Raw genomic sequence first — 15,121 nt, 5'->3', positions numbered from 1 at the left:
TCACAGCCTCATACTCCATCACACTCTCACTTTCCCAAGCATATGCACACACACTTCTGTGCACACTCACAGACACACGCACATGCACACTCTCTCATGCACATACACACACTACTCTTTGGGGTGAAATTGTATTGGCAGAATTATATTTGCAGATACATTCAATTTTGTTCAAAAAGCACAGTCTGCAGGCAGTCAATCCATGTAATATTTTACAAATTCCGACTTTGGAAACAGAACCGGTCTGATTCAAGATTGGAATACTGACAGACTCAAATCTCACACCTTTAATGCATTGTCTGAGCGGAGATGCCTTTTTTTTATAAAACCTTATGTCATCTCAAGAACATTGTTACATATTAATGAACCAAAGCCCACACCCATTCTAAGAGATGAAGACTATCTAAGTTTGTTCAATATACTCTATCAGTTGCATGACACTGATCTTTTGATATAAGTTCTGTGTCTTATGATGCTGTTCTATGAGGCTTATGTGTTGATGAGGCAAGATGGTACAGATGAGGCGATGGAGAATTTCAGATCACCAAGGAAGGATTGAAAGAGAGAGTTAAGAAGAGCAAAGAGAGGACACGAGCAGCCTTTAGCAAATAGAATAAAGGAGAACCCTAAAGCTTCCCATAGGTATGTGAGGAATAAAAGGTTGATTAGGGTAGGAATAGGGCCAGTCAAAGACAGAAGCGGGAAGTTGAGTGTGGACACTGTAGAGATCGGAGAGGTGCTAAATGAACATTTCTCATCGGTGTTCACTCAGGAAAAGAATGAGGTACGAGATATTAGACTCGAAAGTATCAAGGTTAGTTACACACAGGTGTTATCAATTCGAGAAGGAGTGAAAGTAGACAAGTCCCCTGGGCTGGATGGGATTTATCCAAGGATTCTCTGGGAAGCTAGGGAGGAGATAGCAGAGCCTTTGGCTTTGATATTTGAGTCGTCATTGTCGACAGGTTTAGTACCTGAGGACTGGAGGATTGCAAATGTTGTGCCCTTATTCAAGAGAGGGCATAACTACAAATTGAGAGGTGATAGCTTTAAGACAGATGTCAGAGGCAAGTTCTTTACACAGAGAGTGGTAAGGGCGTGGAATGCCCTACCTGCTAAGGTAGTCAACTCAGCCACATTAGGGAGATTTCAACAATCCTGAGATAAGTGCATGGATGATTTTGGGATAGTGTCAGGGGACGAGCTGAGAATAGTTCACAGGTCGGCACAACATCGAGGGCCGAAGGGCCTGTTCTGCGCTGGATTGTTCTATGTTCTAAACTTAGTGCAGGAGGCTGAAAGAAATGAGCAGCTTTAAAACAAAAACCTCTTGGAGCTCAAAGCTTTCAATGAGAGTCTGAGCCCAGTAGTAAGTTCAGGTAACCTTTATTGCAACCCAACTTTGTTACAGTTTCAGATCCCCCCAGCAAAAAGGCAGAGAAAAAGTAGTTGCTTTTTGAACAGCTCAAGGTGAAAGTGCACACACCACACCTCCCCTGGCCCCATCCCCACCCCCCTCACTGTCTTTACTATTGGCCAGCACCAAGTTGTCCCTTTGTAACTGGATCCTTGGTACAGCCGTAACCCGGAGGAAGTGTTGCCTCACGCAGCAATTTTAACCCATACCCTGTCTCCAAGTAAGTTTCTCCCCGCTCTTTTGCCAGGAAGGGGCAGTGTATAGTCAACCAGACTGCTGTGGATCTGGAGTCACGTGTCGGGCAGACCAGGTAAAGGATGCAGCTGGAACGACTTGAGTGTATCCTTTCCCACAATGGTGGTTCCCTTCCCTAACAAGGGAGAGAGGGAATCAGATGGGGGCTTTCTCCCCTGCACCACCTCCTCCCTGAAACGGTCTCATCGTTAGATTCTGAACTCCACATTTCTGACCGAATACCAACTCTGCCATCTGTGGTGGCAGGATTCGAACCCAGGAGTCCCCGGAACCGGGTTGATATTCCAATCGATAATGGGACTCGGCCGTCACTCCTTCAATCCCCCTGCGATGGCACGTGAACTCGCTGGTGGCTCTGCAGGTGGGAGGAGCGGGTGAAACCCTTCCCGCACTGAGAGCAGATGAACGGCCTCTCCCCGGTGTGGATCCGCTGGTGCCTCAGCAGGGAGGAAGATGTGCTGAAGGCCTTCCTGCACTGAGAGCAGGTGTACGGTCTCTCCCCGGTATGGATCCGCTGATGCTTCATCAGGGAGGAGATGTCGGTCAAGGCCTTCCCGCACTCGGGGCAGCTGAAGGGCCTCTCCCCCGTGTGGATCCGCTGGTGTCTCCGCAGGTGGGAGGAGCAGGTGAAGGCTTTCCCGCACTGAGAGCAGGTGTACGGTCTCTCCCCCGTGTGGATCCACTGGTGGGTCAGCAGGGAGGAGGAATATCTGAAGCCCTTCCTGCAATGAGGGCAGGTGTACGGTCTCTCCCCTGTGTGGACATGCTGGTGGGTCAGCAGGTGGTAGGATGTGCTGAAGGCCTTCCCACACTGAGAGCAGGTAAAGGACCTCTCCCCCGTATGGACACGCCAGTGGATCCGCAAGGTGGAGGAATACCTGAAGGCCTTCCCACACTCGGGGCAGCTGAACGGCCTTTCCCCTGCGTGGAAACGCTGGTGGGTCCGCAAGGTGGAGGAATACCTGAAGGCCTTCTCACACTCAGGGCAGCTGAACGGCCTCTCTCCCGTGTGGACCTGCTGGTGTCTCAGCAGGGTGGAGGAAGTGCTGAAGGCCTTCCCGCACTCTGGGCAGCTGAAGGGCCTCTCCCCCGTGTGGCCCCGCTGGTGGGCCAGCAGGTGGGAGGAATGTCTGAAGGCCTTCCCGCACTCGGGGCAGGGGAATGGCCTCTCCCCAGTGTGAGTGCGCCGATGAGTCTCCAGGGCAGACGGGACACGGAAGCCTTTCCCACAGTCACCACACTTCCACGGTTTTTCCACAAAGTGGGATTCCTCGGGTTTCTCCATGGCCACAGCTTCAGCTGCACACAAACACGTATGGAGCCCCTCACTGCCGTGAAATCCCCTTCCAAGGACGTATAACTGTTTCAGGCTCCACACACAGTGCGCTGCAACAGTGGGGTCTCTCGTCCAGTCCCATTGATGCTGAAAACGTCTTCAAACAGGAACCAAAAAGCGTTGATCCGTCTCACAGGAATCACAGTCAAAAATTGTTGTGGTCCTGATGGATTGAGTGACTGTCAGACATTGACATCAAAGTGAGGACTGCAGACGCTGGAGAGTCAGTCAAATATGTGGCGCTGGAAAAGCACAGCAGGTCAGGCAGCGTCTGAGGAACAGGACAGTCAATGTTTCAGGCATAAGCCCTTCATCCGTTGATTTTGAAACTTCAGTCTTCAGATTTTCAAATACTCTGCAAAAAGAGATTACAAAAGTCATCACTATCAGTGCAGGGTAGAAATTCAGAACAAGTAGAAATTCTACTTTCTGCAGAATATTCTTTTGCTGTTCCACAAAATTTAAAGCACCATCCCACTCTCCCTTCCCCTCTGTTCTCACTCTGCTCTAACACACTTCAGTCAAACTCTTCTGCTTCCCAGTCAGGAGAAAGTGAGGATTGCAGGGCTCTTCAGGGCTCACGCCTGAAACCTCGATTCTCCTGCTCCTTGGATGCTGCCTGACCTGCTGCGCTTTTCCAGCAACACATTTTCAGCTGCTTCCAGTCAGGGCAAAACATGCTCTGAAAGTCCAGCCTTCACAACCACACTTCTGCTTTCACTGAAGACAATTAGAGTCACACAGCACAGAAACAGACCCTTTAGCTCAATCTGTCTGAGTTGACCAGATATCCTAAATTAATCTAGTCACGTTTGCCATCACTTGGCCCCTATATGGGCCCGGTGCTGGCAGCTGGGACTAAATTGGGTCGGCTGTCATGTGCAATAGAGCTAAGGGAGAGCTTATCTGTAATGGATTGAACTGAATTGCATTTTGGGACTTTATGATGTTATTGAGTAGCCATTACTGTTACAAATACAAACTCTATAAAAGGAAATATTGATAAAGTTTTACCTTACTTGCTGCAGCACGGGCTCCAGCGGCGGGAACAGGCCGCGGACACACTTCCGGCTTCGGTATGGCCACGCCTCCTCCGGCGCCAATGCGACACGTAAACCACGCCCCTTCCGAACGCTGCAAGTACACCCCGCCCCTCAGGACAAAGTCCCGCCTCTTGGAAACAAACCTCTTTCCCCTCGAGCACCAAAACCCGCCCCTTCAACGCGGTCCCCCACGCGAGTCAAAACCACGCCCCCTGCCCCTCACGCAATCGCCCACAAAGCCGCGCGCCTCCAGGGTCAACGCCTCGCCCCGCCTACTCGCGCGCGACCCTCCCATGAGACAGGCCCCACCCATGAACAGCACCCTCCCGCTAAAACCCGCCCCCTGGCTAAACCCCTCCCCTCCGGGAAAGCCCCGCCCACCCAGGTGTATTTGGAAACACTAGCTTCTTTAGCGCTGCTCCTTCTGCGGGGAGCTGTGCTGCAGGATCATAAGACACAGAATTAATAGCAAAAGATCACAGTGTCATGCAACCGAGGCAAGGCATGGAATAGGGAGAGATATCAGCTGAACCCGTGGCTGCAAGGATGGTGGTGGAGGAAGGGTTTCAGATTTTTGGATAATTGGGGTCATTCTGGGGAAGGTGGGACTTGTACAAACAGCACAGTCTTCACTTGAACCAGGGTGGGAAATATCCTGGGTGGGAAATTTGCTGATGCTGTTCAAGTGAGCTTAAACCAGCTCAGCAGGGGGATGGGAACCGGGGGTGTAGCTACAATGCACAGGAGGATGAGAGGAGGGAGGACAGGGACAGGATTTCAGGGTCACAGGAAAGTGCTAGCAGACAGCGAAGTGGTTTGAACTGTGTCTACTTCAATGCTAGAGTATTCGCAAGGTAGGTGAGCTCGCAGCACGGCTAGGTACCTGGGACTTGGATGTTGTGGCCATTTCGGAGACAGGGATAGAGCAGGGTGAGGAATGGATGTTGCAGGTTCCAGGGTTTTGATCTTTCATTAAGAACAGGAAGGTGGTAAAAGAGGGAGTGGCGTGGCCTTGTTAGTCAAGGATAGGAAAATGGTGGCTGACAGATCGTTTGATGAGGACTCGTCTACTGAGGTAATGTGGGCTGAGGTTAGAAACAGGAGAGGAGAGGTCAAACTGCTGAGAGATTCTTTTTTAAAATAGGCCTCCACAGAGTTCCAGGGAGGTGGAAGAGAGGATTAGCAAAATTATTCTGGGTAAGAGTGAATGGAACAGGGTGGACATTATGGGGGACTTTAACTTCCCCAACATTGACTGGAAATGCTTTCACTCTAATACGTCGTATGGATCAGTTTTTGTCCAGTGTGTGCAGGAGGGTTTTCTGACACAGTATGTCGAAGAGCTGACAAGAGGGGAGGTCACTCTGGATCTGGTGCTTGGTAATGAACCAGGCCTGGTGTTTGATTTAGTGGTAGGTGAGCACTTTGGAGAGAGTGACCATAATTCAGTTAGATTTCATTTAGCGATGTAAAGGGATAGGAACATGCCACAGGTCAAGAGTTATCGATGGGGCAAGGGCAATTATAATGCAATTAGGCAAGTCTTAGGATGCATAGAATAGGGTAGCAAAATGCAGGGGATAAAGACAATTGAAACTTGGAGCTGGTTTTAGGAACAGATATTGTGTGTCCTTGATAGGTATGTCCCTGTCAGGCAGGGAGGAAGTGATAAGGTAAGGGAACCGTGGTTTACAACAGAAATTGCATCTCTTGTTACAAAGAAAAAGGAGGCTTGTGTTGTTGAGGCACGATGGTTCAGATGAGGCGATGGAGAGTTACAGATCAGCTAGGAAGAATTTAAAGAGAGTTAAGAGCAAAGAGAGGACATGAGCAGTCTTTAACAAATAGAATAAAGGAGAACCCTAAAGCTTTCTATAGGTATGTGAGGAATCAAAGGATGATTAGGGTAGGAATAGGGCCAATCAAAGCCAGAAGTGGGAAGTTGAGTGTAGGCCCTGTGGAGATTGGAGAGGTGTTAATGAATCTCTCTCATCGGTCTTCACTCAGGAAAAGGAGAATATTGTAGAGGAGAAGAATGAGGTACGAGATATTAGACTCGAAAGGATCGAGGTTAGTTGCACACAGGTGTTATCAACTCTAGAAGAGTGAAAGTAGACAAGTGCCCTGGGCCGGATGGGATTTATCCGAGGATTCTCTGGGAAGCGAGGGAGGAGATAGCAGAGCCTTTGGCTTTGATATTTGAGTCGTCATTGTCTACGGGTTTAGTACCAGAGTGGAGGATTGCAAATGTTGTGCCCTTGTTCAAGAAGGGCAGCAGAGATGACCCAGGTAATTATAGACCAGTGAGCCTTACTTCTGTTGAAGGACAGCTTTTGGAAAGGAATATTAGAGATAGGATTTATAATCATTTAGCAAGCAACAATTTGATTTCAGATAGTCAACATGGTTTCATCAAGGGCAGGTCATGTCTCACAAACCCCTCAGGTTTTTTGAGAAGGTGACCAAGCATGTAGATGAATGTAGAGCAGTTGACGTGGTACATGGACCTCAGTAAAGCCTTTGATAAGGTTCCACATGGCAGGCTGTTGGAGAAAATGCAGAGGCATGGGATTGAGGGTGATTTAGCAGTTTGTATTAGAAACTGGCTTTCTGAAAGAAGGCAGCGAGTGGTGGTTTATGGAAAATATTCAGCCTGGAGTCCGGTTACTAGTGGTGTGCCACAAGGATCTGTTTTGGCTCTATTGCGGTTTGTCATTTTTATAAATCGTTTAGACACAGGCATAGGTGGATGGATTAGTAAATTTGCAGACGATACTAAAGTCGGTGGAGTAGTGGACAGTTTGGAAGAATGTTACAGGTTGCAGGGGGACTTGGATAAACTGCAGAATTGGGCTGAGAGGTGGTAAATGGAGTTCAATGCAGCTAAATGTGAGGTGAGATTCACTTTGGGAAGAATAACAGGAAGGCAGAGATCTAGGAGTCCATGTGCGTAGATCCCTGATCTATGCCACCCAGGTGGATAGTGCTGTTAAGAAGGCATACGGTGTGATCGGTTTCATTCGGAGAGGGATTGAGTTCCGGAACTGCAATATCATGCTGCAACTATACAAAACGCTGGTGCAGCCACACTTGGAATATTGTGTATAGTTCTGGTCCCCCTATTTCAGGAAGGATGTGGAAAACATTGGAAAAGGAGCAGAGGAGATTTATCAGTTTGTTGCCTGGTCTGGAGGGGGGGGCTTATGAGGAAAGGCTGAGAGACTTGGGTCTTTTCTCATTGGAAAGAGGAAGGCTAAGGGGGGATTTGATAGAGACATACAAGATGATCAGAGGATTAGATAGGGTAGACAGAGAAAGACTTTTTCCTAGGATGATGACGTTAGCTTGTACGAGAGGGCATAAATTCAAATTGAGGGGTGATAGCTTTAAGACAGATGTCAGAAGCAAGTTCTTTACACGGAGAGTGGTAAGGGTGTGGAATGCCCTACCTGCTAAGGAAGTCAACTCAGCCACATTAGGGAGATTTAAACAATCCTGAGATAAGTGCATGGATGATTTTGGGATAGTGTCGGGGGACGAGCTGAGACTAGTTCACAGGTCGGCACAACATTGAGGGCTGAAGGGCCTGTTCTGCGCTGGATTGTTCTATGTTCTAAACTTAGTGCAGGAGGCTGAAAGAAATGAGCAGCTTTAAATCAAAAACCTCTTGGAGCTCAAAGCTTTCAATGAGAGTCTGAGCCTGGTGGTAAGTTCAGGTAACCTTTATTGCAACTTGGTAACTTTGTTGCAGCTTCAGATCACCCCAGCAAAAAGGCAGAAAAAAAGTAGTTGCTTTTTGAACAGCTCAGGGTCAAAGTGCACACACCACACCTCCCCTGTCGATAATGGGATTCGGCCGTCACTCCTTCAATCCCCCTGCGATGGCACATGAACTCGCTGGTGGCTCTGCAGGTGGGAGGAGTGGGTGAAGCCCTTCCCACATTCGGGGCAGGTGAAGGGCCTCTCCCCGGTGTGGATCCGCTGGTGGGTCAGCAGGGTGGAGGAACTGCTGAAGGCCTTCCCACACAGAGCAGGTAAAGGGCCTCTCCCCCGTGTGGACCCGCTGATGCCTCATCAGGGAGGAGATGTGGGTAAAGGCCTTCCCGCATTCGGGGCAGCTGAAGGGCCTCTCCCCGGTGTGGACATGCCGATGGCTCCACAAGGCAGAGTCGTGGGTAAAGGCCTTCCCACACTCAGGGCAGCTGAAGGGCCTCTCCCCCGTGTGGACGCGCCGGTGGGTCCACAAGTTGAATGAATACCTGAAGGCCTTCCCACACTCAGGGCAGCTGAACGGCCTCTCTCCTGTGTGGATCCGCCGATGGGCCAACAGGGCAGAGAAAAACAGGAAGGCCTTCCCGCACTCGGGACAGCTGATGGAGTTTTCTCCCATGTGGCCCCGCAGGTGGGCCAGCACGTGGGAGGAATGTCTGAAGGCAGTCAGTGCAGGGGAATGGCCTCTCCCCAGTGTGACTGCGCCAATGAGTCTCCAGGGCAGATGGGACACGGAAGCCTTTCCCACAGTCCCCACACTTCCACGGATCTTCCATAGGGCGGGATTCCTCAGATTTCTCCATGGCCACAGCTTCAGCTGCACACAAACACTTGTAGAGCCCCTCCCTGCCGTGAAATCCCCTTCCCAGGCTGTATAGCTGTTTGAGGCTCCACACACAATGCGCTCCAACAGTGGGGTCTCTTGTCCAGTCCCACTGATGCTGAAAATGTCTTCAAACAGGAACCAAAAAGCGTTGATCCCTCTCACAGAAATCACAGTCAAAAATTGTTGTGGTCCCGATGGATTGAGTGACTGTCAGACATTGACATCAAAGTGAGGACTGCAGACGCTGGAGAGTCAGTCAAAAAATGTGGCGCTGGAAAAACAGCAGGTCAGGCAGCGTCCGAGGAGCAGGAGAGTCAATGTTTCGGGCATAAGCCCTTCATCTGTTGATTTTGAAACTTCAGTCTTCAGATTTTCAAATACTCTGCAAAAAGAGATTACAAAAGTCATCACTATCAGTGCAGGGTAGAAATTCTACTTTCTGCAGAATATTCTTTTGCTGTTCCACAAAATTGAAAGCACCATCCCACTCTCCCTTCCCCTCTGTTCTCACTCTGCTCTTACACACTTCAGTCAAACTCTTCTGCTTCCCAGTCAGGAGAAAGTGAGGATTGCAGGGCTCACGCCCAAAACGTCGATTCTCCTGCTCCTTGGATGCTGCCTGACCTGCTGCGCTTTTCCAGCAACACATTTTCAGCTGCTTCCAGTCAGGGCAAAACATGCTCTGAAAGTCCAGCCTTCACAACCACACTTCTGCTTTCACTGAAGACAATTAGAGTCACACAGCACAGAAACAGACCCTTTAGCTCAATCTGTCTGAGTTGACCAGATATCCTAAATTAATCTAGTCACATTTGCCATCATTTGGCCCCTATATGGGCCCGGTGCTGGCAGCTGGGACTAAATTGGGTTGGCAATCATGTGCAATAGAGCTAAGGGAGAGGCTAATGGGAACAGAATTTTGAGGACGATTGTCTACCAGATGTACAGCACAGAAATCGTCCCTTCGGTCCAACTCATCCATGCTGATCAGATATCCTAAATCAATCTAGTCCCACTTGACAGCACATGGCCCATATCCCTCTAAACCCTTTCTATTCATATACCCAGCAAGATGCCTTTTAAATGCTGTAATTGTACCAACCTCCACCACTTCCTCTGGCAGCTCATTCCTTACCTAACACCACCCTCTGAATATAAGGGACCTTTTAAATCTCCCCCCACCCCTAAACCTATTACCCTCTACTTCTGGACTCCCCCATTCCAGGGAAATGCCTTGTCTATTTATCCTATCCATGCCACTCATGATTTTATAGAAATCTGTAGGGTCACCCCTCAGCTTTTGGTACTCAAGGGAAAACAGCCCCATCCTGATCAGCTCAAACCCTGACAACATCCATGCCAATCTTTTCTGAACCCTTTCAAGTTTCACAACATCCATGACATCCTTCCTACAGCAGAGAGACCAGTACTGCACACAATATTCCAAATGTGGCCTAACCAATGTCCTGGACAGCTACCACGTAATCTCCCAAATCCTGTACTCAGACGATTGGGAAAGTTTTCAAAACCCACAAAAGACAACCGGGAAAACATTGAGGTATCAACACCGGGAGGAAGTGGAGAAGGGAAAGGAAGCCAAAAGTGCTGGAGCCAAGGCAGAGGAAGAACACAGGATGCACAGCCGGCTTGAAGCTGCATGTGCTGTTGCATTTACTTGTGGAAATCGGGTGCATTGTGAAAAGGAAAACAGAAAAGATATCTCCTCCTCCCAATCTCTGTCCTCCTCACCTGGGAATTAAGTCCCATACCTGAGTTGACAGGGTCTGCTCCCTCCCTGGATTCACTCCCGTTGCTACAAGTGAACAGGTTTTCCCGCCCCAGGGTTTGCCCAGACGGAGGAATTTTCATTCAGTGTCACTTCCGCGTTGTGACGTCACGGAATTAGCGGGTGGGCGTGGCCAGGTCGGGCGCACGCACTGCGCCTGCGTTGTCCTGCACCGATTGTTAATATCCATTCGCTTCAGAGAATCCCCACAGAGTGGGAGCAGGCCACTCGGCCCAACAAGTCCACACTCTCTTTAAATCTTTCCTCGGTGATCAGTAATTCTCCATCGCCTCATCTGTACCATCTTGCCTCATCAACACATAAGCCTCATGGAACAGCATCATAAGACACAGAACTTATATCAAAAGATCAGTGTCATGCAACTGATAGAATATATTGAACAAACTTAGATAGTCTTCATCTCTTAGAATGGGTGCGGGCTTTGGTTCATTAATATGTAACAATGTTCTTGAGATGACTTAAGGTTTTATTTTTAAAAAATCTCCGCTCAGACAATGCATTAAAGGTGTGAAATTTGAGTCTGTCAGTATTCCAATCTTGAATCAGACTGGTTCTGTTTCCAAAGTCGGAATTTGTAGAATATTACATGGATTGACTGCCTGCAGATTGTGTGCTTTTTGAACAAAATTGAATGTGTCTGCAAATATAATACTGCCAATACAATTTCAACCCATAGAGTAGTGTGTGTGTGTGCATGAGAAAGTGAGTGTGGGTGCATGTGAGTTTGTGTGTGAGTGCATACTTGGGAAAGTGAGAGTGTGATGGAGTATGAGGCTGCAAGTGTGAGAGAGTGTTGAGGGGTGTGTGTGTGTCTGCCTGAGAGATAGAGTATGTGTGTGAGAGAGACGCTTAATAAAGGCAAGGGGTTGTACAGATAATGGTTGGGCTATGAGTCGTGTTGTAGAACAGACAGACATGGTTGGGGGGGTGGGGGGGTGTTCAGCAGATAGTTCTTTGGAAGTTGCATCACTGCTAGACAGGGTGGTTAAGAAGGCATCTCGCAACATTGTCTTCATTGTCCACACCACTGAGTATAGGGGTTGGGACATCATGTTGAGGTTGTATAGGATGTTGGTGAGGCCACTTACAGAGTACTGAGTACAGTTCTGGTGGCCCTGTAATAGGAAGAATACTGTTAGAGAGGGTTTAATAAAGATTTACCAGGATGTTGTAAGGACTGGAGGGTTTGGGTTATAAGGAGAGGCTGGGACTTTATTCACTGGAGCACAGGAGGTTGGGGGGTGACCTCATTGAGATTGATAAAATCATGAGTGGAGGTAAGGTGAATAGCAAATGCCTCTTGCTTCGCGGCAGGGAGCTCAAAACTCGGGGGGTATTTTTTTTAAATGTGAGGAGAGAGATTTAAAAGGAACTGAAGGGGCAAACAATTTGAAAAAGGGTGATTTGCATGTGGAATGAACTTACTGAAGATGTGGCAGTTGCAGTTACAGTTACAACATTGTGGTAGATGCAGGTACAGTTACAGCATTTGGATGGGTACATGAATAGAAAGGCTTAGAGGGAAATGGGCCAAATGCTGGCAAGTGGGACTGGTTTAGTTTGGAATCCTGGTGGGTACGAACGAATTGGAGCGAAGTGTCTGTTTCTGTGCTGTATACCTCTATTGAAACCAGTAGAATTCTGAAAGGGGCTTGACAAGATAGATGCAGATAAAATGCCTCTTTGTGGGGAGCGTCTCGAAGTCCGACAATGTGGAAGTAGGCCATTCAGCCCATCTATTTCACTCTGGCCCTCTGAACAGTATCCCACCCATACTCAACCCCTTACTCCGTATTTCCCATGGCCAATCCACCCTAACCTATACATCCCTGGTCACTATGGGTAACTTAGCACGGCCAGTTCTCCCTGTTATAAGTGAATTTCTGTCTAGGCTTTCTGAATCTCCGGAGAATAGTTCCTGACACTTGGCTAACTATTCTAACTCTAGGGATCTGATTCAGAACAACCGGGTCCTGCCTCCGAACTCTGGCAACCGCGGACTGTCCTTTAACCCTTGTGTCAAGGGAGACTGTCCGCAAGGTTAAGTTCAAAAAGGCGAACTCCAAGTTGACTGGTATCAGCCCTTATCCCCACCGACTATCACTTCTCCAGTGGCAAATCGAAATACTGCGAGACACACAAACGGAGCAACAGATGTTTATTCAATCTTCGAAGATTGGGCGAGTTCCAAAAAGGACTTCGGAAATCGCAACGGGAGATTTTACAGCACTAATACTTATACATTATTTTTCCATTCAAATACATTGGTGATAATTTCATTGGTTTAAACATCTCACGCTATGGATTTTTCTTACATTAAAAATCATTAATGACAATTCCATTGGTTAAAGCATTTCACGCTTTTCTCTGCCAATTTCTTTAATTAAAATGTTATATTATTTTACAATTTCTGCTACTAGTTATAACATTTATTGATGTCATGAAAAGAGCTTTCATTGTATTTTGCCCTCTGTGTCTAACTGAAGCATTCCTTGGTTTCTTGCCCAAGGTTACCATGTTCCTGGCATAACAGAGGTGACTTCTAGTTGATGCTTCATTATGGCCTCGTCGATCATTAGTTTCATAATTTAGCTTTTATTCATTAAACCTCAGTTTTAGTACAGTGAGTGTGTGTGTAGGTGTGTGAGTGAGTGTGTGTGTATGTGTGTGTGTGTGAGAGAGTGAGAGTGTGAGTGAAGGGCTTATGCTCGAAACGTCGAATTCTCTATTCCTGAGATGCTGCCTGGCCTGCTGTGCTTTGACCAGCAACACATTTGCAGTGTGAGAGAGTGTGAGAGGTGTGTGTGTGTGAGAGAGGTGTGTGTGTGTGTGTGTGTGTGTGTGAGAGAGGTGTGTGTGTGTGTGTGTGTGTGTGAGAGAGGTGTGTGTGTGTGTGTGTGTGTGAGAGAGGTGTGTGTGTGTGTGTGTGTGTGTGTGTGTGAGAGAGAGGTGTGTGAGAGGTGTGTGTGTGTGTGTGTGAGAGGTGTGTGTGTGTGTGTGTGAGAGGTGTGTGTGTGTGTGAGAGGTGTGTGTGTGTGTGAGAGGTGTGTGTGTGTGAGAGGTGTGTGTGTGTGTGTGTGAGAGGTGTGTGTGTGTGAGAGGTGTGTGTGTGTGTGAGGTGTGTGTGAGGTGTGTGTGTGAGGTGTGTGTGAGTGTGGTGTGTGGTGTGTGTGGTGTGTGTGTGGGGTGTGTGGGGTGTGTGGGGTGTGTGGGGTGTGTGGGTGTGTGGGGTGTGTGGGGTGTGTGGGGTGTGTGGGGTGTGTGGGGTGTGTGGGGTGTGTGGTGTGTGGTGTGTGGTGTGTGAGGTGTGTGTGTGTGTGAGGTGTGTGTGTGTGGGTGTGGTGTGTGGGTGAGGTGTGGGTGAGGTGTGTGGTGTGTGTGTGGGTGTGTGTGTGTGGTGTGGGTGAGGTGTGTGGTGTGTGTGTGGTGTGTGTGTGTGTGGTGTGTGTGTGTGTGTGTGTGTGTGTGTGTGTGTGGTGTGTGTGGTGTGTGGTGTGTGAGGTGTGTGTGTGTGTGTGTGTGTGTGGTGTGTGGTGTGTGGGTGAGGTGTGGGTGAGGTGTGTGGTGTGTGTGTGGTGTGTGTGTGTGTGTGGTGTGGGTGAGGTGTGTGGTGTGTGTGTGGTGTGTGGGTGAGGTGTGTGGTGTGTGTGTGTGTGTGTGTGTGTGTGTGTGTGTGTGTGTGTGTGTGAATGCATGAAACTGCAGAAATTACATTAACCATATCAATTCCCCCTGTCTTTTTATTCAGTCTGTAATTTTTGCAACATGATAATAGCTTGTCTATTCCAATCAGCTTCAGTATCGTTTGCATCTGCTTGTAGGTGAATGCCCACTACTGAATTAGGGTCACTTTTCATCAATGCAGTCTCAATAAGGCAGGTAATTAGACCACGCAGACAGGGAATAATACAACAGCCCAAAGCAATTAAAACACCGATTACTAACAGAAGCGTAATCACCACTGAAACCATCACACCCTTCCATTTACCGAACCACTGCTCTAGCCAGCTAGTCCAATTAGTATTTACACCTGAATTCTCAGGAATTTCATCAGCCAGAGCCTGGAGACCCTCCAGGGCACGGGTCACTGAGCCATCAGGGGCCGTATTATTTGGAATGAAAGTACAACATTGAGGACCTATCATAGTACAAACGCCCCCTTTTTCAGCTAAGAGCATGTCCAAGGCTAGCCTATTTTCCCAAGCCATACGACTGGTTGCATCCATTTGTTCAGCCAAACCCTTTACTGCCTCTTTAGTGTGGTTAATAAATCGTGCCTGGTTATAATAAATGTAATTTATCCAATCCACATTCTTATTAATCGTAACCCACCAGAATAGGGATGACTCAAAGCCTGCTGAAGTCTGGTTACGAGCTTTAAACTCATCAGGCACTCCCCTAGGGACCCCTATTGAATCAAGATAAATCCCTTTATCAAAAGAAGTGGATAGCAGTGATCTCTTATCTCTTCCTTTTTTCCCCAACTAACTGTTCTCTTTCAAATGCCAGGGTGAATGGTATTGCCAATTGTACAATTGCACATATCCCCTTCCAATCAGGGGGCAGGGTGGGTCTCAGTATATTCCCTCCACAATACCACCACAGATCCGCTCGGGGAACGTTTAAAGAGGAGTAATTTCTTCCTTCCACTGCTTCAGTAACATTT

At 48.2% G+C, this 15,121-nt stretch overlaps 1 pseudogene; it reads right to left on the bottom strand.

Annotated features, from left to right (window-relative positions):
- Nucleotides 1–1,521: 1,521 nt before the first annotated feature.
- LOC132808053 (zinc finger protein 850-like) overlaps nt 1,522–15,121 on the bottom strand; it is a 27,751-nt pseudogene continuing 14,151 nt past the window's right edge.

The sequence above is a fragment of the Hemiscyllium ocellatum genome (assembly GCF_020745735.1).
Source record: "Hemiscyllium ocellatum isolate sHemOce1 chromosome 27 unlocalized genomic scaffold, sHemOce1.pat.X.cur. SUPER_27_unloc_3, whole genome shotgun sequence".
NCBI classification, from domain to species: Eukaryota; Metazoa; Chordata; class Chondrichthyes; order Orectolobiformes; family Hemiscylliidae; genus Hemiscyllium; species Hemiscyllium ocellatum.
Note: the sequence above shows the minus strand (reverse complement) of the source record. Positions and strands in the feature narration are given on the sequence as shown.